Below are 27,721 nucleotides of genomic sequence, written 5' to 3'. Positions count from 1 at the left end.
TACCGGTGAAAACGGAGCCAGTAAACGCCATAAAGACCAAACCCCCAAGGAGATGGAGCAAGAAAGGGCCTGGAATTTCCACCTCGGGACAACCCAAATCATGTGGATACTGCGGTGGATCACCACATCCTGCGGCCGAATGCCCCGCCAAAGGCAAGAGGTGCTCCAGGTGCGGACGGTTTAACCACTTCGAGAAGGTCTGCAGGTCAAAGAGGTACCGCAAGCCCCACCAAGTGGCAAATACCCTGACCGAAGGAGAAAGAGGACCCAGATGACGAAGAGGAAGAGAGGGTAGTGCACAAAGTCCACATGATTGGCACCACAACCCGAAAAGCGAGGCGTCTACCCCAATGCAGCATTCGAGTGGGATCCCAGGACATCACGGCAGTTGTTGACACAGGTGCCACCATCAACATCATGGCATCGGCCCTACACAGCACCATGAGCCCAAGGCCAGTCCTGTACCCCTCGGCCATAACCGTGTTCTCATACGGTCAAGACTCTCCTCTGAAGATACAAGGCTGCTTCCGAACGTCCATCTCACATGGGGCTCAGTCCATCACCACCAACGTCTATGTCACCGAAGACGGCCAAGGAATGCTCTTGGGGTGCCGAGCGGCTGAGGAGTTAGGGGTAGTGACATTTGCCTTTGGGGTGCACCAGGAGTTCCATTCGGCACCTTCTCACCGAATTCTCGGAAGTATTCCAGGGGATCCGAAAATTCAAGGGTAAAGAGATACACCTCACATTGACCCCACCATCCAACCGGTGGCATTACGACATCGGCGAATAGCCTTCCACTTGCGGCCCCTGGTCGAGGAACAACTCAAGAAATTGGAAGCCGCTGGTATAATTGAGAAGGTATCCGGTCCCACCCCGTGGGTGTCCCCGATTGTGGTCACCCGAAAGCCCAAACAGCCTGGTGCGGTGAGGATTTGCATCGACATGAGGCTGCCTAACGTCGCGATCAAGCGGGAGCGCCACATCACCCCCACGATAGACGACCTGATTGGGGAGATGGCCGGAGCCTGTTGGTTCTCTAAGTTAGATCTGAGGTACGGATACCATCAGCTGGTGCTAGATGAAGCATCCCGCAATATTACGACATTCTCAACACATGTGGGCCTCCGGAGGTACACACGGTTGTGTTTTGGGATGTCCAGCGTGGCTGAAGTTTTCCAGAACATCATACAGGAACTGATTGCGGATATTCCCGGCGTCATCAATGTCAGTGACGACATTATGATACATGCCAAAACCATCCCTGAACATAACGAACGCCTCGTCCAGGTACTTCGTTGCCTGCGAGACGCGGGCCTCACCCTTCATCGAGAAAAGTGTGAGTTCTTACGCAGGAATCTACAATTCTTCGGTTACACGTTCTCCACGGATGGGGTCAATCTGGACCCCGAAAAGGTTGGAGACATAAAAGATGCCGTCGCCCCCACCAATGTCACCGAGGTCCACAGATTCCTCGGTATGGTGAACTATTGCAGGAGGTTAATTCGGGATCTAGCCATTCTGACCCTACCCCTGAGGGAGCGCACCAAAGAGTCCAACACCTGGAAATGGGGCCCTGACCAGGCCCAGGCATTCGAGAAAATCAAGGATGCTCTCTCGGCGGCCACCACGCTGGCCTTCTTCGACCCCAGAAAGCTGACATTGGTCGCAGTGGGCGCTGGCCGCGTGGGATTAGGGGCCGTGCTGTTGCAGAGACGGAACCCGAATGAGGACTGGGCCCCGGTGGCGTTTGCAAGTCGCTCTCTCACCGAAACGGAGCAAAGATACTCCCAAATCAAAAAAGAAGCCATTGCAATTCATTGGGGGTGCCGCCATTTTCACCTGTACGTCTACCCTTCGTAGTAGTGACGGACCACAAGCCGCTTGTAGCTCTCTTCTCGGGGACCTCAACTAAGCCACCACCATGGATTGAGAAGTGGATGCTACAGCTCCAGAACTATAATTGTAAAGTGGAATACCAGCCTGGTTCAAGGAACCCGGCCGATTACCTGTCTCGACATCGACGGGCAGCCACCATTCAGGAGATGGAAGACACGGCTGACACGGAAGAGTATGTTCGGTGTGTCACCACTCGCTCCTGCCCCATACCACTTTCTATGGAAAGCCTCTGTGAAGCGATGGGCCAAGACGAGTGTCTACAGTGAGCCAAAGCAGCCATGTAGAGTGACCAGTGGCACAAGGCCAAGGAGGAATGGAGAGTCTTGACGGCCAGTGCGTATCGAATCATGGATAGTATCTATCACGTCAGAGACGAGCTCACTGAAGAAGACACGGGGTGCTTGCTGAGAGGACACCGGCTGGTGATCCCAACATCACTAACCCAACGAGTCGTTGATCTTGCACACATCGGACATCAAGGCATGGTCAAAACAAAGTCCCGACTCCGAACCAAGGTGTGGTTCCCGCTGATGGACGAACTGGTAGAGGCCACTATCCGGGCATGCGCGGCCTGCAAAGTAACCAGGGAAACACCCCGACCAGCGCCCATCATTGTGGAACCCCAGCCAGGAGTCCCGTGGTCACGAGTCAGCCTAGACTTTGGTAGCCTTCCTGACGGTCGCCACACCTTCGTGGCTATTGATGACCACTCTAAATACCCGGAAGTGGAGATAATACTGATGCCCAGTGCTGCCGAGGTCATACCGAAACTTGAGAAAATCATGGCCACCCATGGCCTCATACAAGAACTGAGGACTGACAATGGATCGTCCTTCCAAAGCCAGGAATTTGCCTCCTACTTGCAGTCTCTAGGCATTCACCACCGAAGAATCACACCCCGATGGCCACAGGCGAACGGGGAAGCGGAGAGATTCATGCGGACCCTCAATAAAGTAATCAGGATTGCACACGATAAGGCCCAGTCCCTGGAGCTAGCCATATTTACCTTTCTAAGGAGCTACCGCCAAATGCCACACACCACCACAGGCATAGCACCGGCCCCCCTTCTCATGGGGCGAGTGATCACTGATTTGATTTCCCATCACCCGGAGTGGCAGCCGGAAACCCCCAATGAGAATTTAATTGATGCCTGGCGCCGAAAGGCACATGCTCATGTCAGCCTCCGGCGGAGGGCCACAGCACCACGTATTCAGAGAGGGGATGTAGATTTGCTCAAGAATCGAGTTACCAGTGGCAAGTTCCGTTTGACATATGAGAAAGAACCGTGGACGGTGGTAGCAGTCAGGGGAACCCACATTATTGCTACTCGAGGGAGAGAAAGAATAACACGCATTGTATCACACTTCAAAAAATACCAGCCCGAAGGGTCCGAGCCGTCACCAGTCCGGTTGGAGAACAGCCTCAACACCAGGCCAGTGGAAGTAGCCGGTCCAAGTGAAGTGGAAGCCGGGCCGGCCATGGAAAACGTCTGAGAGTCTGAAAGCCCTGAGTCAACTCCGTGCAGAGGGGCTGCAGGTGTGGCGGTGGACAATGGCCGTGGCTATCCAGAGACCCTGCCCAATGAAAGTTCACTGGACGTTGGAGGCCGGGACTCTCAAGGTCGTGGTATGTCACAGCATAATCTGCGGGGGGAACCCTGAGCCTTCCTGCCGTTTGAAAGACTACCTCACGTAAGACTGTTTCATTTTATTTTGGCGGAACTTCTTCTTTGATGATCCTTGCACTAAACTGGGAGGTAACCCAGAGAGTTAATTGCTATTGTTGTTTTGATGTTTGTTAGGGAGAAATGTAATATTGCGCCTGTGACGCAACAGGCGTGGAGCGTAAAGGTCCTGTGACCATGTAATAAAAAGGGTCGCGCGCGTACGTACGCCACTTGGGCTACGACGGCGAGACCACAAGTAACCCACAACTGGCTCCCGTGCGTTATTTAAGGCCTTGACCCTAGTCATTTACATCGGCCCATGTAGGTGCTGGCTGCGACATCGCGCCGGTCCCTAAACATAACAGAGGCAGTTCTGATGGAACCAGAATATAAAACTTCATCACTAGAAATGCAGCTAACAGTTGTTCTTGGAAGTCTCAATAAATGATCCATTTAAAACTCAATAGAAGTACAGATGTGGTCAGAAATCACCCCATGACAACACGAAAGAAGTGACTTTTGTAACACCTTTTAGTATTTTGTTCAGAGGAATTGTGGCATAAAACACTTAGAAATCTAAATGCTATTTCTCTCACCTCATAAATAACGACCCTGCAGGGCTCGTTTGTTATTGGATGCAATAAATATCACCTATCACGAGTGTTTGGGGAATACGTGCCTCATACACCAAAATCCGCTTAGGACGGTAAAAACCATAATATTTTTCCCTGTTAAATACTTGTATCGTTGACCTTCCAAAATTCATCAACGGGTGAGATATATTAGGGCAGCCAGTGATAAAATAAAACTCCCCTCGTAACTCCAACCCCTCATAATCAGGACCTTAATGTCTGTAATAGAACCTAAAATACAATGGCAATATGTACAGCGCCTTCCCACTAAGGGTGTTCCCCAGACAGCTTCCCCTTGGACCACTAGCACCAACCTCCCAGGCAAGCAGCTTGGTGAATGTGAGCATCTTTTGGCCAAGTCTCAGTTACACTTCCGTTCTTTTTTTTTTTATAAAATACGTTAGGAAAATTGAATGTTATTTTTTTCATGCGATAGTCAGATTCTTTGATTTTTCTTGGTATTCGAAAGTTTTTTGAGGACGCAGTTATATCATTCTCTTTGTAAAGAAAATGTTACAGTGTGCTGTAAAAAGTGAAAGCCACATTCAGAAAAGTATCTCCCATTTGTTTTATTATCGTCTCTAGCTCTATCTGGAGGTAGTACAAGCTGTGTTTTTCTTCCCATTCATGCAAAGCCTTCTGAGCCAGAACCAGAGGAAGCTCGTATAATAGCGGGTACTTTGTTTCCACGCTGAATTTGCATTATTCACTTGATATTAATATTTTATTGTGGAACAAACAGCGAGCATTAGATGCAATACATTCTTTATTAGCATCGTAGCCTCAAGGTACAGCTGGTTGTGAGACAAGAACTTGCGCTCATGAATTTCAAACACCACTGTGTAATTTGCAGGTAGACTGAGGGACTTTAAAAGAAACCTATTTTGTGGGCTTTAAAACTCAACAACCTCTTTCCGGAAATAGTTATCCGCAGTCTGTGAGAAAATCGAATCGAAGATGACGTCAAGATGGGATTCGAGCTGGCTTTTATCCGTGGCTTCAGTAGCGACAAATTAGCATTAAGCGATTTAAACCAAGTTTCTCACAAATAAACTTGTGTTTCTCCGGGACATATTCTGTGCACATTTGCAAATCGAGTGGAGCGAGGGAAAGCTAAAGTCAACAGTTCAAACGTTAGTTTTGAATGTGTGGTGGCAGCTGCAGCCGTCTGAGCCCAGGTGTCGTGCACTCTTCTAGGGACGTTAACACCTTCTGGGAGTCGCTGGTGCGGAGGGCAGGGCCGGCTTTAGCGCTCGTGGCGCCCTGTGCGACAATCACTTTTGGCGCCTCCACGTCCCATTACCTGCAAAATTGACCCTCATCTCTCCTATCATAAAATAGTGCTAAACACAGCGCCCCCCTGAGATCACAGCGCCCCCGCCACAGGTCAGCGCCCAGTGCGGCCGCACCAGTCACACTGCCCTAGCGGTGGGTTCCTTTAAGAGGGGCGCCAGATGAACAAGTACTCAACTACTCCCATAATTCCTCGTTCTGGTGTGCCCCCTTAGTGCATGAGTTCAGGCAGCAGTTTCTTACCTCCTCGTCTGTCTTCCTGTCCCATTCCTTATGCATGTGCCGTTCGCCTGCTCCACAGAAACTATTACATAGGAAAGGTCAAAATACTTCCCCCAGTATAGTGCCGCCTGCCTACCCATCATGCATAAAGGGGGGAGCACCTCGTCAGGACGTCTTGTTCTTTTCTGTCTGCCCTGCAGAAATGTTGTCCAGTTAGGTCAGGTAAGATGATCATGCCTTGATTTTCATGTTGAATGTTTTAACATATTTTTGCCTATGGTGAGACTTGATTTAGCAGTCTGTATTTATGGGACCTAACCGCCCTGCACAGCGGGTTTTGGTCTCTGTTTCTAGGCTGTGGTGCTGAGCATCCTTTCACCTGTTCTCTTTCCCAGCAGAATATGGTGCCGCCCCCGGTATAGGGACTCTTACCTGTTGCCTTGTAGCCTCCTTCTGGGCAAGAGTACGGATCCCTCTCTGGGAGTCCACAGCAACTATGCCATAAATTAATCTGTATTTCTGGCTCCTTTGCTGCCAGATTCCATGGGCTGGTGCAGCTGCACACTTGTCACATTTGCCTTTTTATTTTAATTTCCAGTTGCGTTTTTGGCATTCTTGTGTTCTACGTTCTGCGCCCTGCTATCACCGCTGTCTCACCCACCAGCAGCCTCCTGCAACTGCTGGTCGGCTGACAGGGCCCAAGATTTTTAGTGTGGTGTTGCGCCTGTTTTTGGCATCCCTGGCCTGTTCGCATTAGCGAGCCGGGCCTGCGAACTCTAGGTTTGGAGTATTGAAGTCCCTTGCCCATTGCACTCTGTGTTAGCAGGCGGGGATTGGCGGATTTTGTGGACTATTCGTCCTGCTGTCGTGGGCATATTGGTTGTTTCCCTCTTACTGGGACTTGCAAAGCTTATCTTATGGTAATGGGGCTGGGTGTGCTGTGGCCTGTTTTGTTTCCCCCCATACAGCATTTGGGGGTTCTAGTCAGTTGGCTCCGCCACTCGTCCAGCCTCTCTGGATGCCATCATGTGTTATGTCGCAGAAAGTTGTATTTGCTGCCTCATGTTTTTGGCATACAGGGTGATCGGAGTGGTTGGTGTTGTTGTATTGTGGCTGGTGCTAGGTTGGGCCATCACAAATGGTACCAGTTCCTTCTGTGCACCCTTCTTTGCCTTCCTTACTGGCCATGATAGGGCTACCAAGGAGGCAGCCTTTGCAGCCTGGACAACCCCGCTTATGGTCCACAGGCTGGATGTGTTTTTTCCTGAGAGGGAGTGCCGGAGGGTCATTATGTTCAAGGTTCTGGTCTAGCTGACCAACCAAGGCATCTTAGTGAACCATAGTCTCTTCATATCTAGCGAATCAGATATTGCAGTTGATTTTGAAAATTTCTAGGCCTTATTTCGACCGGTTGAGCCTAAGCCTGTACCCTTGCATCATGCTGTTTGAACTTTGTCTGGTTTCTGCCTCTGGTGGCACAGGCTCCTCCAGGTCAAGGGTTCGATTTCCACCAATGGTGGCATTTGACCACTTTGGAAACCTGTGTGTGCTCCCATGGTCATAGGTTCTTTTCCTGGTGGATCCCCTCAGCCTTTCTTCCTATGAGGTGCCAATGAGCATCTGTTGTTGAACGCCAAGATGCCTTTCGGGGTGGATGTGCGCTTTCCATATATACATGTTCTTTACAGTGAGTGCTGTTGCATGTATGGAAGGGTGTGGATGATTAGTCTTTCACTTGCTTCTTTCAGGGCATTGTCCTGTAGGCATGTTTGCATCAATTTTTTACCAACATTTTGTCATTTTTCAGAGGGGTAGCCCATTTTTCCCACTGTTTGTGCTCTCAACTTACTTCCAGTTTGTGATAGAAATCAGTGTGAAACCCATGGGTAATCCAGTAAATCTATTAATTTATGAAAAGTAGACAATATTTCAAATTCAGCACGGGGTCATACATGTAGGCCAAGCAAGGTTTTCTTAAAGAAACTAACCCTTGAAATAAAGAAATATGGAACATGAGTAGGAAAAAAACGACCATTTGTGACAATGTATGCATCTGTAACTTTTTGTCACGATGGCCGATTTACAAAAGCAGCATACTATTATGTTCTCTAGATACTTCTAGTTGCGGGTATATATAGCGCTTGTAGATTGTCCAAGAACCCAGGGTATCCAGAGCCAACAACTGAGTTAAACCATACAATGGTTTTTTCATTATGTACCCAGTAATCAGTGCTTAATTTGAGCCAGTGGCCTTTGGTGCTCAGATCGTAATTCCCAACACTATTGACAGTCCACCATCTGGTGATGCTGTCTGTCTCGTTTTAAGATGAGCACAACAACAGTTATTAATAATTCAATATACAATAAAAATGAACATGAACATGCTATTGTTATATCTTTGAGTGGCCTGGAAAAGTCTGAGATGTCACACTTCCTGGAGTGCAATGGTTGGTGGTTGTGTTGGTACTGACATTGTCTGCCTGGCAGAGGCATTGGGTATTGCAAGCTTTTTGTGGCGTCATGAGAAGTGTACTGACACTTACCTTTTTACAAAGTAAGCACTGCCAAGTATGGAACAATTTGGGGAACAACCTTTACAACGCAACTTTTACAACGCACTACCATTACAACGAAACTGTTACAACGCAAGTGGATTTACAACGCATGCCATTACAACGCACGTCTTTACATTGACTTGCGCTAGATGGCGTGCTAATATTACAAATAGTGTCGTTTACTATCCCAACACCTTCCCTACTGTTAAGTGGACTGGAGTTGGAATAGTAAATTACACTTTTCTAATGTTAGCACGCCATCTAGCGCAAGTCGATGTAAAGACTTGCGTTGTAATGGCATGCGTTGTACATCCACTTGCGTTGTAACAGTTTCATTGTAACAGCATGCGTTATAACAGCACGCGTTGTAACGTCATACATCCGAACAACTCATATGGGGAAATATGTAGAATGAAAAATGGATAGCAATGAAACTCATGTATTTCTGAAATGGACACAAGATATGCTGTTTAAAAGCTCTGGTTATTTTTACATCTCTGGATTTGTTGGTACCCTTACTAGCATATGATTCAGAGGATATTTTTCAAAATCTATTCTTTGTAACACACTGGCTTATATTTTAAAAGCACTAATGCAGGGAAATCCAAATGGTAATAACAAATATTCTACTAATCCATGCTCCCACATGTCTTCCGATAAAAATGGTGCTTCACTTGTGCAATTATGCCTAGTGCTGGTGACAGGAAATCGGCCTAAAGACAACATGGAGGTATCACATTTTTCCACTGAAAACTGACCTTTTTTCCAATATGGGTAGGGTGTAGATTTTGAGCCCTAGCTCAGGCAGCACTAAGGGAAATTTAGAAAACGTGCACATTTTTGAAAACTAGAAAGCTGGGGGACTCCAAGGTGGTGTGACCTTTGTAACTCTCACTGGTTTTTTTTTTACCCAGAGTCCCTTGCAAACCCCAAATCTGGATTAATAAAGCACATTTTCCTCACTTTTCTATGATGGAAAGTTCTGAAATCTGTGGAAAGCTACACACTTCTCTCTACCCACCACTCCCCCAAGTGCCTGAATAAAAATGGCACATCACTGATGTAGGTAGGCCCAGTGCCAGCAATAGGAAACAGTCTAAAATGAAACAAGGATACATCACATTTTTGCAGCTCAAAATTGACTTTTTCCAGATGTGGGTAGCTGTGGAATTTGGGCCCGGGCTCAGGCGGCACCTGGGGAAGTTTAGCAAAGTTCCATATTTCTGACAACTAGACACCTAGGAGAATCTAAGGTGTGGTGACTTGTGTGGTTCTCACCAGGTTTTCTTAATCAGAATCTCTTGCAAACCTCAAACCTTCTCCCAAAAAGCTCATTTTCCTCACATTTCTGTGATGTAAAGTTCTGGTGTCTGTGGGGAGCCACATACTTCCTTGCACCCAGCATTCACCCAAGTCTTCCACTAAAAGTGGTACCTCACTTGTGTGGGTGGGGCTAGTGCCCGTGACAGGAAACAGCCCAAAACGGAACGTGGATTCATCATACTTTTCCACTCAAAACTGACCCTTTTATTGCAAAGTGCCTTGCTGTGGATTGTAGACCCTAGTTCAGCCACCACATAGGGAAGCCTGGAAAACGTGCACATTTTCTAAAACTAGACACGAGGGGGAATCCAGAGTGGAGAGGTTTTTATGGCTCTCAACAGGTTTTTTACTCAGAATCCCTTGCAAACTTCAATTTTGAATTAAAATAAACACATTTTCTTCACATTTCTGTGATGGAAAGGTCTGGAATCTGCAAAAAGCCACAAACTTCCCTCCAAACACCATTCCCACAAGTCTCCGGATAAAAATGGCACATCACTTGTGTGGGTAGGTCTAGTGCGTGTGACCAGAAACCGTTCAAAACGCAACATGGAAACATCAAATTTTTTCACTCAAAACTGACCCTTTTTTGAAAAGTGGGTGACTGTGGATTTTGGGCTTATGCTCCGCTGGCAACCAGAGAAACCTAGCAAACTTGCAAATGCTCTAAATTGAGGCACCTGAGGTAATCTATGGCTCTAACCAGCTTTATTCTCCCAGAATCCCTTTCAAATCTCAAAACTTGACTTAAAAAACTAATTTCCTCGCATTTCTGTAATGGAAAGTTCTGGAATCTGCGGGGAGCCACAAACTTCCTTCCACCCACAATTCCACCAAGTCTCCCGATAAAAAAGGTGCATCACTTGTGTGGATAGGCCTAGTGCCCACAACAGGAATTGACCCAAAACTCAACATGGATACATCACTTTTTTCTACTGAAAACAAACCTTTTTTTCAAAGTGGGTGGCAGTGGATTTTTGGCTCTAGCTCAGCTGCGAATAGGGAAATCTAGCAAACCTGCAGATTTTTGAAAACTACAGTCCAGGGTTGTGTGACATGTGTTGCACTCACTAGGTATATTTACCCAGAAGACCTTGTAAATGTCAAACGTTCTTAAAAAACACGCTCTTCCATCACATTTCAGTGATGGGAAGTTCTGGAATCTGCAGGGAGCCCGTGTGAGGGGACTTCTATTGACCTTGGTTTGATCTGTTTCTGTCTCGGGCACAAGTGACACAGCATTTTTATCGGCACAGTTGGGGCAAATCTGGGTGGCAGGAATGTTGTGGATTCCTGCAGATTTCAGAAGTTTCCATCACAGAAATGTAAGGAATTTGTGTGATTTCAGGCAAAGTTTGAGGTTTGCAGTGTGTTGTGGGTAAGAATAACGTGTGGGATCCATACAAGGCACACTACCTTGGAATACCCTGGTTGTCTAGTTTTCCAAAATGTTTGAAGTTGGTAGGTTTTCATATGTGGTGGCTGAGCACTACCCTAAGTCCTACAGCTACCTCATTGCTGATCTTTCCATTTAGCGGGTTAGGGCCTTTTGTATCAAGGTTTCTTGGCCCACCCTCACAAGTAAGGTACCCATTTTATCGGGAGACTTTGGGGAAGGCTGGGTGGTAGAAAATGTTTGCCCCCCCCATTCCAGAAATTGCTCCCACTGAAATGTGCGGGAAATATATGTTTTTAGTCAAAGTTTGATGCTTGACGGACATTGTGGGTAAGAAGATGGTGTGGGATCCAGGTGAAGCACATCACCCTGGACTACTCTGCATGTCTAGTTTTCAGAACAGTTTGGGTCTGGTAGGTTTTACCAGGTGGCTGCTTACCAGAGCTGAAAAAGCGTAGCCATTCACCATTGCAAGAGGGACGATATTGGGAGTTAGCCACACTCTACTGGCCCATATGTAAAAACAACACCCAAAAGAATCAAATGTCCTCACACTGTGATAGGATGCTTTCGTGCGCAGAGGAGCAGAAAGACTGTTGAGGTTTTCGGAGTGAGGATGGGGCCTGATGTTTGGATGGGCCAAACCCACCCCATTATTTTTTTAATATTCCTGTCATACAATGGGCTTTCTCCACCAAAATTGGGTGCACACATCCTGTCTCCCCTGGAGGGGGTTAATAATGGTTTGTCCCTTTTGGGGTGGGGGTGTAGCCAATGCCAGAGGGCAGCCCCAGTAGCATTTTCTTTTGCTCCAAAGGCAAAATCCCTGGTATCATGTGAAGTTTTTATGGCCCGGAGGAAGGTTTGGGGTACCCTCTCCTATTGAGACACGCCTCCTATATTCCCCCAAAGGAAGAAAGACAGGGGGGCAGAAAGACACTATTGACCCCACTGGGGCAGGTGATGGCTCCATCCCATGGAAAGCTGTCTCACTTATTTTTGTTTAGTACCATTTTGAAATCACTGGTGTATATTGGGCTTTCAGCCTCCCTGGAGGAGGGCAGATTGGGGTAATTACCCCCATCCATCCCCCAGCAGGGGCATAAAGAGTGTTGCCACATTTATTTGGGGTGGGTGCATGGCCATACCCATGGTCGGCAGTTCCCACCCCAATAATTTGTTTACAAAGCATTCCCTGACCTACTGTAGGTTTTCTGCTCCCCCTAGGGGGGCAGATCAGGAGAAATTACCCACATCCACCTCCCCAGGAGGGGAAGGAAGACTGATGCCCCATTTAGTTGGGGTGGTGGCATGGCCATGCCCATGATGGGCAATTCCCACCCCTATATTTTATATTTTTACCAGAAAGCATTCTCTGGCAACTAGTGAGCTTTCTATCCCCAGGGGGGCAGATCAGGGTAATTACCCCCAGCCGCCACCCAGAGGGAGGCAGAAAAACGTAAATATTTAAATGTGCTGGTGCGCACAAACCCTTACCTAAGGGGGTACTCTCCCCATCCCTGGTTTCTAGTGGGTGGATCCCTGCTTGGGGATCGTTCTCCTGTGGTGATCCCCAAGCAGGGCTGCACTGGGCAGAGGTAGCACTGGAAAGGAGAGATTCTGATATATGCTCCTGAGCCCTGATTCAGTGAAAGTGAACCAAGCACCTCGGCTCGTTTTACTTTCACTTCCTGTAATGACATCAGCGCTCCTTGCGCCGATCGTCATTAAAGAAAGAAAATAAACTATCGGGCTGCTCTGGAAGGTCATCACAAGCAAAAACACATAGCGAGACCATTTGATTTTTGACTCTCCTCTCTATTTTCTTTTTTTTAAATTCTTTTTCTTGAAAACCAAAACTTAGGCTTTGCATATTGTGTGATGATAACATGATTAATTTGCAATACATACAGAGTGAGCCTTCATAGTTCAGAGAGCACATCAATAATACCCAATACGACAGGAATATTGCTTTTACGGCAATCAAAAATATCCTACATATACCTCCCTCATGTTCCCACTCACTCTGGAGTTCCTCCTTCTACATCTGGTCACCCCTGTCATCTATGTTCCCTCCATGGTCCCCAAACTTTCTCCAATTTCTTTTGGGCGACCTCTCACCATATAACATTTGTTCTGCCATCTGACACGAGTCAAGGTCAGCCTCCCACTCAGTTTTTCCAGGCGTAGCAGTGGCTCCCCATGCACTTGCTATATTTATTTATTCCCTCTATTTTCAACAAATTATTAATAATTTACACATTTAGCTGTGGTTTACAATGCCACCCACAGGTTGTTAGCCCAGGTCTCCATCGATCATTGATTGGAAAGTCCGAAGGGCAACTCATCATATGAGAATGTAAAAAGAAGTTGTTCTAATCCAAAATGATGAGACCTCCAACTTGAGCCACAATAACTCTGAAGGAGTGAAATTCTGAACCCCAAGACACTTGACCCATTCTTTGAACCATAAATAGAATTGTGAAAAATCATTAACGGTACATGGGCAATTTGCAATTTAATTAGTGCAAGCAGAATATGCCCCATAAAAGCTATTGACCTCTGAAGGGGCAATATGTATTTTCTCAGCAGACATTTCTTTTCTCTTTTCTTTATCAATAAATGTTGAGATAAATAAAAGTTTTGGATCCTACATACCATTTACCATCATGGGGCACCAATGAGTTTATCGGGCAGAGCAAACCAATAGCTGTAAAGTCACAAATTACAATATTACCTGCAAAGTAGAGTTATATCTCAGATTTCAACTTAATCGTGGGTGGAAGAACATTCTAGATTCTCCTTAGCAATTTGCCTACCAAAGTCACACATATATAAAGTCAAAGAAAGAGTGCTCATAATTATCAGTTTGACGCACACTTCTTCCGTAGCCAACCTTATGTTCCCAGAAATGCCTTCAGAATATCACCAATCAATAGTTATGTGTATTGCGGTCCCGGATTTTAACAATTTACTCCAAAGTTTGGCTCTGTATGCATTTTCGAAGGACGTGGGGAAGTGGAATAATGCACATTGCCTTCCAGCATTGTGGATAATACCATACATAAACCCAGTAGGAAAGATCAAAAATATCAAAGCATTTCAGCGTAGCTCAAGAGTTCTTTCCCTAAGACAAATGCTTACTTTTTGTAAGCAGAACACAACACATCCAAAGCCATTAATTAACCAGCATTAGAAATGCAATAGGTCTCGCCTTTTTTAGAGTTAGAGCTATTGGCGCTGTAATTGGCAATGTCTTTTACCATTGTGCTATGTTGTGGATGTATATGGTTTGAGTGGAATTGTTAGTTGTGTAATTGTGTGGCGTGGAATGATGTGGAGTGGGTTTTTTTTGCATGTAAACTTTTACTTCCACCGAAACCAGTTTCAAAATCAATCATAAGAAATCTGCAGTATTTTAAAAGAACGTGCTACGTTTCATATTTTTGACATGAATAAATAAACACTGTAAAGATTAAGAACAAGTAATTTGTTCTACCCTTGTTCTTTTTTGTTGTTGTACTCTATCCGCGGTAATGGAGTAAGGCGATTTAACTCACATGACTCACAGAGGGGCATATCAACAAGCAGGCGATAAAAACTTATCGCCGCTTATGCGGCCGTTTTCGGCCGAAAAGCGGCGATAATTTTATCGCCTAATCAGCAAGGTCACGCTAACGCGTGAAACCTTGCTTTAGCGTCAGGATTTCTAACGCCCAGCTTTGCATCTCTAATGAGATGTAAAGTGGGCGTTCCTGACCTGGCATGACAGGAGAAATGTCGCTAAGTGATATTTCTCCTATCAGCAAGCCTAACACTATGAAGCATAGCGTCAGGAAAAGTAGCGATAACACCTGTTATCGCTAAATTCCTAACGCCAGCTTCAGGACTGACTTAGCCATGATATCCTATGGAGGGTGGATATCATGGCTAAGTTTGTGAGTCCCTATCAACAAGCTAACGTGAGATTATCGCTGGGTTTCCAGCGATAATCTCACGTTAGCCAGTTAGCGCCAGGATTTTTATTGCTGAGGAGATAAGCATTGCTAATAGCACGCTATCTCAGCGATAAAAATCGGCGGTAGCCGGTGATAATTATCCTGGCGCTAAGTGCGCTCAGCGATAATTATCGCCGGTTGTTGATGATATGCCCCCATATACTCTGTGTACAAACCACTGGTGAGACACCATTTGGATGCATTAGGCGATTTTCTCAGAATCACAGAGTTTGATGAAACATAAAAGCGAGGATTGAAGTCTAAGTCCTTGGGTTGTATAGCTAAGCAGCCACGAGGATTCATCTCTGTGGCAGTGGACAGCTCACTCCGTCCCTCCATTCCAGAGTCGTGCTTGTGCACATGCTGCAGTAGGTCCTGAACCAGGAGTGCTTGTGTACACAGTGCTTGGCAGGGACCTGCTGGCAAGAAGCATTCCCTAGGCAAGGCACCGAACGTGGTAGGGCAGGAGCCCTAAATCTCAAATGCACACATACTTGATTGAAGCCACAGGGCATCAGTGGCCAGCTAAAGTAGGGGCAGACTTCTGGAGTGGTGAAGTGTAGAACAAATTAACACAGAGTGAGATTGCTTGTAGACCAGGAGGAGGGCTGAGGTGGAGGCCAAGAGAAGGCCATAGTGGGCAGAAAGGGGAGGTTGGGGTAGAGAAGAAGCGGGCAGACGAGCTGGAGAGCAAGGAAAGTGACAGTGTCCAAAAGAAGGGAGAGGGTGGAGGGTAAGAAGAGAGATAACATGTGGAGCCAAATTAAAGACAGAAAGAGTGTCGAGGAAGGAGACAAAAGTGGATGAAAATAAGGGGAAGGGAAGTGGAGGAGATATTTCTGGTGGTCGAGGCTTATTTGCAGTACTCCTCCACCTGTCCCTTATACTCCAGCCGGTATTCCTGTGACATGAGGTTGGCTTGGTAATTGTCCTTTGGCCCCTCCATCTCACCATAAGCAATGCCGCAGGCCAACAATAAATGAAGGGCAGAGCATCCCAGCACCTTTTCTCACAGGACGTAACAGACTCACCCAGTCGCACCAGGCTCCCCAGCGCTTTGTGCAAGGTGATTTTAAACTCTGGCTGGCCTTGGTTTTTAATCCGGGGTGGAAGCAGGTGCTGCACTTCAGGGGAATTCTGTTAACGTGCTACAGAATTGCTCATACACAATCATGCACTAACACGCCAGGTAACACTTTGCATGCTAGGATTTGTATTTCTTTAATATATGAGTAGTATTTCTAAGAAACAACCCTAGTGCTTAAGGACAACCAAGCGCTACACAAGCAGCAGGAAACTGTGATAATGTGATGAGGCAGGGACATGACAATCAATAGGGTTACAAAGTTGTATAATAAATACTCAACCCTCTAAGACCCAGAACACAAAGTGATACTGGTTAAGACATCATGGTGCCAGATGACAGCTATTATTTTCACTGACCTGCAAAGTCATTTGTTGAAGTGCTTCTTGCTGTTTGAAGGTGTGAGAGCAGAAGTGGTCAGACACGCTTTGTGGAAAGCGTTTCCCTCTGAGAGTATGTGGTGTGGGTCGCTGGGGATGTAGGCATGGTGGGTGTCGCACTGCCCATCATGTACATTCTTACGGTTGTTCTCTAACTCCAATCAAACGCTTAAACCAGATGAAAGTCATAATGACACTTGCGTTATGTAAATTAATCACACATAAACAGAAAACAAACAACGGGAGCCGGAAGGAGCAAAGAATAGGCAGCAACATAACACAAAATAAGCAGGAAGGTAAAAGATAAAGTTCAGCACTATCGAAATGGGCGCCACGCTGAGAATAAAACTGTTCCAATTAATCAAGAGAGGTGCTGAGGGCTGCTCATCTTGCACATGATTTACTGCCCAGAGGAACAAAGAGAGGCAGGACTAGTAATACTGTGAGGCACCAACTCTTCTGCCAAGGGTGGGAACTGCAGCGTGGTGCTGGCGCCAAGAGAGAGAGCGGACAACCTACCATATTCCATAGACTTGCGAAGTTTTTTTTTATACACTCCTGCCCCCCACGATTTACACCGAACCGTTGAGTCAAGTTCTGGCATCATTTTAAACCAGATAACGTTCGTACATTATAGCTCTTGGTTGCGCTACAAATGTGCTCATATACCGCCATAATCGTATTGTACAGCTCCAACTTCAATGGGAACAAGTATGTTAAGAGTGGAAGGCCTTACCTGAGCCCCGGCTCTGCTGAGATGGACCACAACTGGGGAAACCTTGTGAACTTTGGTGCCATAGAACACGCCGCAGCCGGCCAGGATAACAGCGACCTTCTTCCCCATGGCGTGAGTGCGCGCTAGGACGCACTGAGACAGACAAACAAAAGAGTGGTGTGTGCACATCACTTCCTGTTTTTCATAGTGGGATACTTTTGGCGCATGCGCATAATGTAAGTTAGCGCGCGCATGTTAATGCGCACTATTTAAAAAAAAAAACAATTAGCGTAACAAGATTGTAGTTAGGCGGTGCTGCTTCCGTAATAAACAAAATTTACTTATCGGATCAAGAACCAATAGTAAGCACGTTAACAAAAAAATTGAAAAGTTAACTAATGGCAAGCGGGGAGACATTACCCGACAATAGGCGGAGTTTCACCATGCATGATAAAGATTACTAGATGTCTCAGAGTGAGAGCGCATGTGCGCTGCTTAGGCGAGACCTAAAAAGGGGTCTTCTCATTCCACTTTTTTTGTGAACAAGAACTAAGAGGGCCCCAGGCCATCCTTTTGACAACCTTCCACCACAAGCAGCAGCATGGAAATCAACTTACAAAACAGAGATACGTTTCGGTGCTTGAAACTCATTAATCAGTTTAACTCTCTCTGTGTAATAAAAAGGACGCTTTAGATTCACATTGAAATAATGAAGCTGTCATAAATTGCCAACTACCCCGTTAAAGGGCCAGCACGTGCCTGCTCCATATGTGTAAAAGTGTTTATTATCAACCAGCTGACACTAGACCCCAGAACAAAACATTGTTTTTATTTTGAATACTGTGCAACACGCCTCGCCCAATTAGCTTTTCAACATTCTTCTTTTTCTACGTAATCATTTTCATGACGCATTTAATTTCCCTAAGTTACCCTAACAGCATCCATGTCACCATAAAAAGGAGTTAAAGTGTCTAATTTACTTGTCAGGTTCCTTCTTCCGCTGTCTAACTTCAGAGTCATACCATGAAGTAGCAATATGCTGGTCTGCCTGCGCGTGAGCGCACAGAAACTTTGCGTGCCTTACCTATATGTTATTTTAAAATACCTTCTTGAAATCAACTAACATTGGCAGAAGTGCTTACGAGGTCTAGCTTTGACATTAATGGGGAGGATTTGCTTTGCTTTCAGACTTAGAGAATATGTAACACTGGTTGGTCATTGCTACTGGGTCAATTATCAATAAGAAGAGAACGACAAGCATTGACGAAGCCAATAGGTCTCAGATGTAAATGACCAATTATTTGATTTGTTTTTTTTCATTGGCATTAGGTAATGGCAAAATGGCTGCCATTGCATCACAACTCATGCATCATGGGGCACTCAACTGCATGTGTTGCCATCTTGGAACAGATATTCTATTTAAGAAAAAACATAATTTCATGGTGGCTGCATATGTGTACTAATTAGTTGTAATGCGTGAGTGTGCGTGAACCCATTCCAATATGGCTGTGTGCAATGTGAAGTATCAATGTTAAATTTGCCATTTTTTAATTTATCATTCCAATATGGCTAAGTGCCACTATGAATGGTAAATTAAAAATGGTGGAAAAGTGCACTGGAGCGCAAAACGGAAATCGAGTGACCATTGGCACTTCACAACTACAGTACCCTCATACGCTACATAAAGGTATACCATAAAACAAATGAAAAAGAAGGAGCTGGCACATCAAATGAATGTAATAGGTGAGGAAATAGAGAGCGTGCAGGAGTACTGTGATGTTGGCAAGAACAAGTGAGGGTAGTGAGACCTAGGAAAAATATGCAGTCCTATCGAGGACCAACCCCCACCCCCACCACACATGCTAAGAACCTCTGGACCATCATCAACAGCAACCTCTGAATGGTTCTAAAACTGAACCTATTTTCTTTGGTTTGTAAACTAAATTGGTTATTTAATTAAGTGTGGAATCCAAGAAGTGAGGAGGAGGTTCTTATGTGTGGTGGCAGGTCTTTCTCTGCTTTAGGAGATGTAGGACAAAGCTTGACTGCCAGATTTGGTTTTCCATATTATCTGGATATGTGCAAGTGAGAGCCCTGATGTTAGAAGGTGTCTAGAAGATTTGTGAAAGCAGATGCAATTGTTAAGGTATGCTGGGCCAGTGTTATGTAGTGCCTTGAAAGTTTGGAAAAGGAGTTTGTATTGTGCTTTTTTCTGTATGGAGAGACAGCGAAACTCCTTCAGGTGTGATGTGATGTGAGTGTGTCATAGGAGGTTCTGGCTGCCGAGTTCTGAATGGTCTTCAGCGTTGTGGTGAGATATTTTCTGATCCAGTCATCAAGAGTGTTCTCATATTCCAGCTTGCTTGTGACTAGGGCGTGTGTGACAGTTTTTTGGTTGCTGATTGGGAGCCATTTGAAAATCTTCCTCAGCATCTTCAGGCTATAGAAGAATGAGGCAGTGACAGCATTTACTTGAGCTGTCATGTTGAGTTTGTTGTTGATGGCAATCCATAGGTTCTAATAATTTGCCTTCTTGACTCCTTTCTCACCTTTCTCTAACATTTCTCTAACATGGGTTGTGAGAAGTTGGCCTGGTATATGATGCTCACTAGTTAAAGTGATCACCTTGTACCATGCCAAGCAACCCTTATGGTGTGGTTGTAAGTCAACCTTTTCGGACTAGCTGCCCTAGTGGTAGCGTAGGCTAAGCAGTCTTTGAGGCTAAACTCGTGAAGCGTGTTAAGCAAGCTGTTTTACCAATAGTAACCCCCTTTTATACCAATGAAAGGACACCACACAGATATATATTCAAAATATATATGTATTTATTTCTCAAAGTAACCCCTAGTCTCTTTATGAGCACAGGAGCACAAATCGTCAAACAAGATTATCACAGAATACACAGAAGTTGCACTTTATATGGATAGGCCCTGGTGGCCACTCGAACCATATACTAAAATAGTGGTATAAGTACCACGAACAGAAAAGGGAAAAGGCCTAGGGCCTCTAGAATCGCTGGGCCTACAAGGAGCTAACGTCAGTTAGTGACCAGGAGGTCCACGGGTGGCGTGTGCAGAGCAAATAGTCACACGCGTGCTCCCATAGGTTTCAATGGGTGCGTAAAAAGTACAAAGTTACTGCAAAAGGAATCTTCCGGATGACCTAGGAACTTAAGATTTGGAACACAGGCACTAGAGATGTAATACTACACTTGGGCACAGGAGTGCCAGCTTTACCTCACCCACAGGAAGCGGGTGCATAGGCCTCGAAGTGCGTCGGGTTTCTTCTATCGGTTCCGTGGGGCCTGTAGACAAAAGTGCTGCAGGCGGTCGGTCGGGAAGAGATGCAGTGGATCCAAGAGTGGATCGGAGATGTTGAAGACCTGTAAGCAGAGGGGACAGTGTTCACAGTCACTAGCCAGTGACCAGCGTGGCACCAGGTGGGTACCAGGTGATGTCGGGTGCAAACAGGAAGGAAGGTGTAGCTTGACTCTGCAGCCACGTGGTCCCTGAAGGTCGACGACGTCCAGGAGTCGAGTCACGAGCTGTCCCACGCCGGCTCTCGCTGTCGGCGGTGTCGGCGACTTGATCGAAGCAACCAAGCCTTGGCAAAAGCAATTGTTGTAGGCAAGGAGTTTAAGCTGATGGTTCTGACCAGCAAGGTCAGAGGAACTGCTCCTTTGGAGGGGAGCAAGGGCCAGTCTGGAGCAACCAGACCAGCGGTGTTTGTCGTAGATTTCGTCGCCAAGATGGCCACTAGCCAGCGGGCCAGCAACCGGTTAGGCGCGTCGAGTGGCAAAATGCAGAAGGGCCCCACGCAGATCGTGGAGATGCTGGAGGGCTCACCTTTGGTGCAGATGCTGCTCGGGTGTTGGGCTTCTCAGATCCCAAAGCACAACTTGGAGGGAGCCTCGGTTGTTGCACTTGTCAGCTTGTCGTAGTCGTTCCAAGATGGCTGGCTCCACGTGTCTCGGTGCCTCCACGGGTCTCCTCTTTTCAGGGACTGTGGATCGGGCGGTGAGAGGTCTGGAGGTCCAGGTCTTGTCAGTCTCTGGGCTCGGGCTCCGGCGGGAGGCGGCGGCAAAGCAGACGTTGATTCGCTGGATGGTGCTTGCGTTAGCAAGGTGGTCACTCCCTGACCACAGGGGAGATTGGCTTCCGTCCTCTGTGCAGCAGAGCGTCGAAGTTCCCGTCTTCTTCTTAGTGTTAAGTTGATTCCAGGATGTCTGAAGTCTTAGGACACAGCTCCTACCTTTAAGCGGATTCTAGGGGCCGGACTACCTGCTAGGTCCCTCCCTATGGGTGGGACCAGGAAGGGGGGTGGTTACACCCCCAATCCTTTGTCCAGCTCGCCCCAGGCCCGGGACTGGTGTGCCCCAGGACCGGTTTGAACTGGCATATGCACCGAGGCTCCTTGTGAGCCACAGGCATGTCTGGTTTCTTTCAAGCCCTACCTGACCAATACACAAAATCCTGTCTGGGGTGGTGCACGCACCTCCCCTGGCAGGAAACCCTTTGTCCACACCTCCCAAGCTGGAAGGACTCCCAGCAGCAGGAGGGCAGACTTGTGTCTGTGGTGGCAGCATCCATTTTGTGGAGCTGAGGCTATGTCTGATTTTACCCGGGTTTCAGGTACTGTACATGTCGTGTCCCTCTAGAAGGGTGGAATGCTAACCCCGTCGCCAGAATTGGCGAGGGGTTAGTATTCCAATTCGTATGACACCTTACTCGACATGTTTTGATAAAGCCAAACCAAAGATAGCATTTAACCGCGAGGTTCATAATGCACTTAAGAGTATATGGTATGACGATATCTGCAAACAGTAGAAGGAAGTTGTTCCGACCACTGCAGACAGGCTCAGCTCATGCCAGAGCACCATCTCACATGGAACCAAGCACTCTGCCTTCAGGATTGTTAAGGCCTGCCATAGGAGTGACTTATAGGTTACCAGGTGTCCCATTTAAGGTTAGGTATAGGTATACTACACCTAAGTAAGAGGTGATTACACCAACTTACCCCAGCTGAGTGATCAGCCAGTTGTGTCAAATTGTTAGGCCAAGCCTGGGGTGGCATAATACATGCTGCAGCCCTTGGCAGGCCTTGGGTACACCAATGCCCTGGGTACCTAGTGTACACTGGTACAGGGGCTGACAGGGTGATCCACTTCCAATTGGTTATGCACCTAGGGTGCATAGTTTTAATTTAGTAGAGAGAACAGCAGGCTGGGGGTCTGATTGGCAGGCCCACAGCCTCAATATGTCAAAAACCAGTGAAGCAAAAAGCAAAAATTTGGGGTGACCATAGGATAGCAGACCCTACTCTCCTACACAACCCCCCCCAAACGCTGGGACATTAAACTAGCCTTGACCAGTCTCGTCTTCATGTCCTAAGTGGAAGTACCTGGAGAGACCATCTGCATTCCCATGGTCAGTACCTGGCCGGTGCTCCACTGTAAAGTCCATCCCCTGTAGGGAAATGGACCACCTAAGCAGTTTGGGGTTTTCACCCTTCATCTGATTTAGCCACAAGAGGGGCTTATGGTCGGTCTGAATCTTGAAGTGAGTGCCAAACAAGTATGGCCTCAGCTTCTTCAGGGCCCACACCACAGCAAAGGCCTCCCTCTCAATAGCTGACCAATTCTTCTCTCTGGGGGTCAACCTTCTGCTAATAAAAGCAATGGGTTGGTCTTGACCATCTACATTAAGTTGTGACAGCACAGCTCCCACACCCAACTCAGAAGCATCTGTTTGGACAATAAACTCTTTGGAGTAGTCAGGACTTTTCAGGATAGGTGCAGAGCACATGGCCTCCTTCAGGTCATCAAATGCCTTTTGACAGCTTACTGTCCACTGAACCTTTTTGGGCATCTTCTTGGATGTCAGATCATTAAGAGGAGTCACAATGGACCCATAGTTCTTAACAAACTTCCTGTAGTACCCAGTCAAGCCCAAGAAAGCTCGAACTTGAGTCTGGGTGGTTGGAGGGGACCAGTCCTTGATGGATTGTATCTTACTCTCCAGTGGTTGAACTTGGCCTCCACCTACAAGGTGGCCCAAATATACAACCTTACTCTGCCCTATCTGGCACTTTGTAGCCTTGATAGTGAGGCCTGCCCTTTGCAGAGCCTCAAGAGCCTTCTTCAGGTGGATCAGGTGATCCTCCCAGGTGGAGCTAAAGACAGCAATGTCATCAAGATATGCTGCGCAAAAGTCATCCAACCCAGTAAGGACTTGGTTCACCAGCCTTTGGAAGGTGGCAGGTGCATTCTTCAGACCAAAGGGCATCACCACAAACTGGTAGTGCCCACCTGGGGTTGAGAATGCTGTTTTGGCCTTAGACTCCTCAGCTAATCTGATTTGCCAATAGCCAGCTGTTAAGTCAAATGTGCTCAAAAACTTTGCAGAAGCTAGTTTGTCTATGAGCTCATCTGCCCTTGGAATAGGGTGTGCATCTGTCCTGGTGACAGCATTGAGTCCTCTGTAATCCACACAGAACCTCATCTCTCTCTTGCCATCTTTGGTGTGAGGTTTGGGGACCAGAACCACTGGGCTAGCCCAGGGGCTCTCTGAGGGTTCAATGACACCTAATTCCAGCATTTTATGTACCTCAGCCTTTATACAGTCCCTGACGTGGTCAGGTTGTCTGTAAAGTTTGTTCTTTACAGGCAGACTGTCACCAGTGTCCACCACATGGGTACACCAGTCAGTTTGACTAGGTATCAAGGAAAACATATGTGAAAATGATTGTAGAACCTGTCTACATTCAGTCTGCTGATGGGCAGTGAGGTTGCCTCCAAGGGTCACTCCTTCAACTGAGCCATCTTCAGGGTTCTGAGACAACAGGTCCGGGAGAGGGTCACTCTCTTCCTCCTGTCCCTCATCTGTAGCCATGAGCAAGCCCATGTCTGCCCTGTCAACATATGCTTTAAGCCTGTTAACATGGAGTACCCTGTGGGGACTCCTGGGAGTTCCTAGGTCGACCAAGTAGGTGACCTCTCCCTTCTTTTCCAGGATTGTATGGGGTCCAGACCATTTGTCTTGGAGTGCTGCTGGGGCCACTGGCTCCAACACCCATACCTTCTGTCCTGGCTGAAACTCAACCAAGACAGCCTTTTGGTCATGCCAAGCTTTCTGTAAGGCCTGGCTTGCCTCAAGGTTTTTGGATGCCTTCTCCATATACTCAGCCATCCTGGAGCGGAGACCAAGTACATAGTCCACTATGTCTAGCTTAGGCTTTTTGAGAGGTAACTCCCAGCCTTCCTTCACCAAACACAGTGGGCCTCTCACAGGGTGCCCAAACAACAATTCAAAGGGGCTGTAGCCAACTCCTTTTTGTGGGACCTCTCTGTAAGCAAACAGAAGGCAGGGTAGAAGGATGTCCCATCTTCGCCTGAGCTTTTCAGGTAATCCTTTGATCATACCCTTTAGGGTCTTGTTGAATCTCTCAACAAGCCCATTGCATTGTGGGTGATAAGGGGTGGTGAACTTGTAGTTGACACCACATTCCTTCCACATAGCTGTCAAGTATCCTGACATAAAGTTGGTACCTCTGTCAGATACTACCTCCTTAGGAAACCCCACTCTGGAGAATACTCCCAGCAGGGCCCTGGCCACAACAGGAGCTGTAGTGGTCCTAAGGGGAATTGCCTCTGGATACCTGGTGGCATGATCCACTACCACCAGTATAAATCTGTGCCCAGATGCAGTGGGAGGATCCATGGGACCCACTATGTCTATTCCCACTCTTTCAAAGGGAACCCCCACCACAGGTAGTGGTATCAGGGGGGCCTTTGTTGTGCCACCTGATTTGCCACTGGCTTGGCAGGTAACACAGGAGCGACAAAACTCCTTTGTATCTTCATTCATATGAGGCCAGTGAAAGTGAGGGACAAGTCTGTCCCAGGTCTTGTTCTGGCCTAGGTGTCCTGCTAAAGGAATATCATGGGCCAAGGTAAGAAGGAAGCCCCTAAATTGCAGAGGTATAACCAACCTCCTGGTTGCACCAGGCTTGGGGTCTCTAGCCTCTGAATAAAGGAGCCCTTCATCCCAATACACTTTATGGGTACCTTGAGCATTCCCAGCAGCCTCAGCAGCAGCCAGCTGTCTGAGGGGTTCAAGAGAGGGACAGGATAACTGAGCCTGCCTCAAGTCAGCCCTTGAAGGTCCCCCTGTCCCCAGAAACTCAACCTGGTCAGGTTCAAGCTCTTCAGGGACAGTTCCTTCAGGGTCCTCTAGATCAGCTTCCTGGGAAGGCTGATCATCACTCTGAGGCAGGGGGGAAGGCACAGCCTTGACCCTCCTGTTCTTCTTCTTGGTAGGTGCTTGGTCCATTGTTCCAGGATCCAAGACCTGTGGTTCAGTGAGGCACTTTTTGGCCTGTGACCTGGTCACAGCAAGGACATGTGATGATATACCTAACATCTCTGCATGAGTCCTGTACTCCACTTCTGACCATAGAGAACTCTCTAGGTCATTGCCCAACAAACATTCTACTGGGAGGTCTGCACTAACCACAACCCTTTTGAGGCCAGTTACCCCTCCCCATGAGAAGTTAACAACTGCCACACTATGTGAAGTAGTGGCATTGCTGGCATTGGTCACCAGGTAGTTCTCACCTGGTATGTACTGTCCAGGGTCCACAAAGCCTGGTGTCACCATAGTGACACTGGCACATGTGTCCCTGTAGGCTTGAGCCACTTTGTTATTAATTAAAGGAGTCTGTCTGTACTTGCCCAGGTTACTGGGGCTCACAGTCAGGGACAAATCAATGTCCCCATCACAGATCAGGACTGCCTGTGTCAGGGTTCTGTCTAAGTCAGAATCTCCTTCAGTTCCCATAGTGATTCCCACTACACCCTTTGTCTGGGGACCAACACTGCTAACAGTAGTACTGGGAGCAGGTGCCTTAGGGGCAACAGTGTTGGGGGCTCCACCCTTTTTGCAATCACTAGTCCAGTGAGTTGTATTTTTACAATGATTGCACCAGGGTTTCTTTTGACCTTCTTTCTTCTTTTTGGACTGTTGGGACCCACCCTCCTTAGCAGTAGTTTGGGGCCCTGTTGAAGACTTCTGGTCTTTAGGTTTCTGATCTCCACCCTTTTGGTCTGTTTTCTTCTGATCACCCCCTTGGCCCTGGTTCTGGTTCTTTTGCTTAACCCTGGTTCTGACCCATTTGTCTGCCTTCTTTCCCAATTCTTGGGGAGAGGTCAGATCAGAGTCAACCAAGTGTTGATGCAGTTGCTGGTTTTGACAGTTATTTAAAATCTGTTCTCTCATCATCAAATTATACAATCCTGTAAAATCAGATACCTTACTTCCCAGCAACCAACCCTCCAAAGCCTTAGTGGCACATTCAATGTATTCAGACCAGTCCTGAGTCTGTGTCTTTTGGGTGTCTCTGAACATTAACCTGTACTGCTCAGTGGTTAAGCCTAACCCATCAACTAGAACACTCTTCAGGACTCTGTAGTTTCTGACATCCTCTTCTCTAACAGTGAGGAGTCTGTCTCTGCCTCTTCCCTCAAAGGAGAGCCAGAGGATTGCTGCCCACTGGTCTTCAGGAACCTGCTGTACTTTGCAGGCTCTCTCAAGAGCAGTTATCCACTTGTGGATGTCATCCCCACTTTTGTAGGGGGGCAAAACCTTAGACAGGTTTCTATTATCGAAAACCCTATCTTTGTCCTTAGGGACAATGCTGCCACCAGTGGGTATAGACCCACTCTCTTTATGCTGTCTAGCCTTGCTCAGTTTCTCTTCCATCAGGGCTACTTCTAGCTCCTGCTTCCTGATCCTCAGCTGGGCTTCTTGCATCTTGGCCTCATGTTCCCTCCTCTGAGGGGTGGTCATCCTTCTCCTGGAGTGACCTTGAGAGCCTCTAGAGCCATGGGAAGCATTGGAGTCACCTGAGCGATTCCTTTGCCTTCCAAGCCCTGTGTTAAGTCCACTGGGGAGATCCAGTGGGGTGAACCCACTGTCAGTCCCCAATAGCCTTGGTTTAGCTGGGCCAAGTATAACACTTGGCACTGGGCTAGTTCTCCCTTCATCCTCACCACTGCCTGTATCCCCCTCACTTTCCTCCTCTGTAGTATGGTTTTCATCTAAGGGATGGCTATTGGAAAGGGGTACCTCAGTGGCATCTTCAGAAGGGGGGCCTCCTGTTCCTGTCCCTAAGGGGGCTAACTGGGAAGCTCTCTTGAGCTCTCTTTGATTCTCATCATCTTGCAAGAGTGCTCTGAGCACAGCAGAGGTAGGGTTCTTGGGCTGTTTAAGGCCTCTAAGAGTTGCCAACTGCCTGAGCTCATTCTGATTAAGGGTAGCAAAGATGGATGGTGCCCTCGGGGGGTCACTCTCAACAGAGATGGGTACAGTGGACCCCTCTGCCCCAGCCATTGCTCTTAAGTGTGGGTGGATGTGTTGCAATCTACCTACACTTGGGTTTACCTACTAAACCTATCTAGTAGTTGTAGTCAGGGTGTGCTACTCCCTTTGCTCTACAACAACTAAGTTCAGTAGAACTTAAGTATATCTAATCTTGTTTTATATGTACCTACAGGTACCTA

This window comes from Triturus cristatus, chromosome 3_1 (genome assembly GCF_964204655.1).
Source record: "Triturus cristatus chromosome 3_1, aTriCri1.1, whole genome shotgun sequence".
NCBI classification, from domain to species: Eukaryota; Metazoa; Chordata; class Amphibia; order Caudata; family Salamandridae; genus Triturus; species Triturus cristatus.
Note: the sequence above shows the minus strand (reverse complement) of the source record.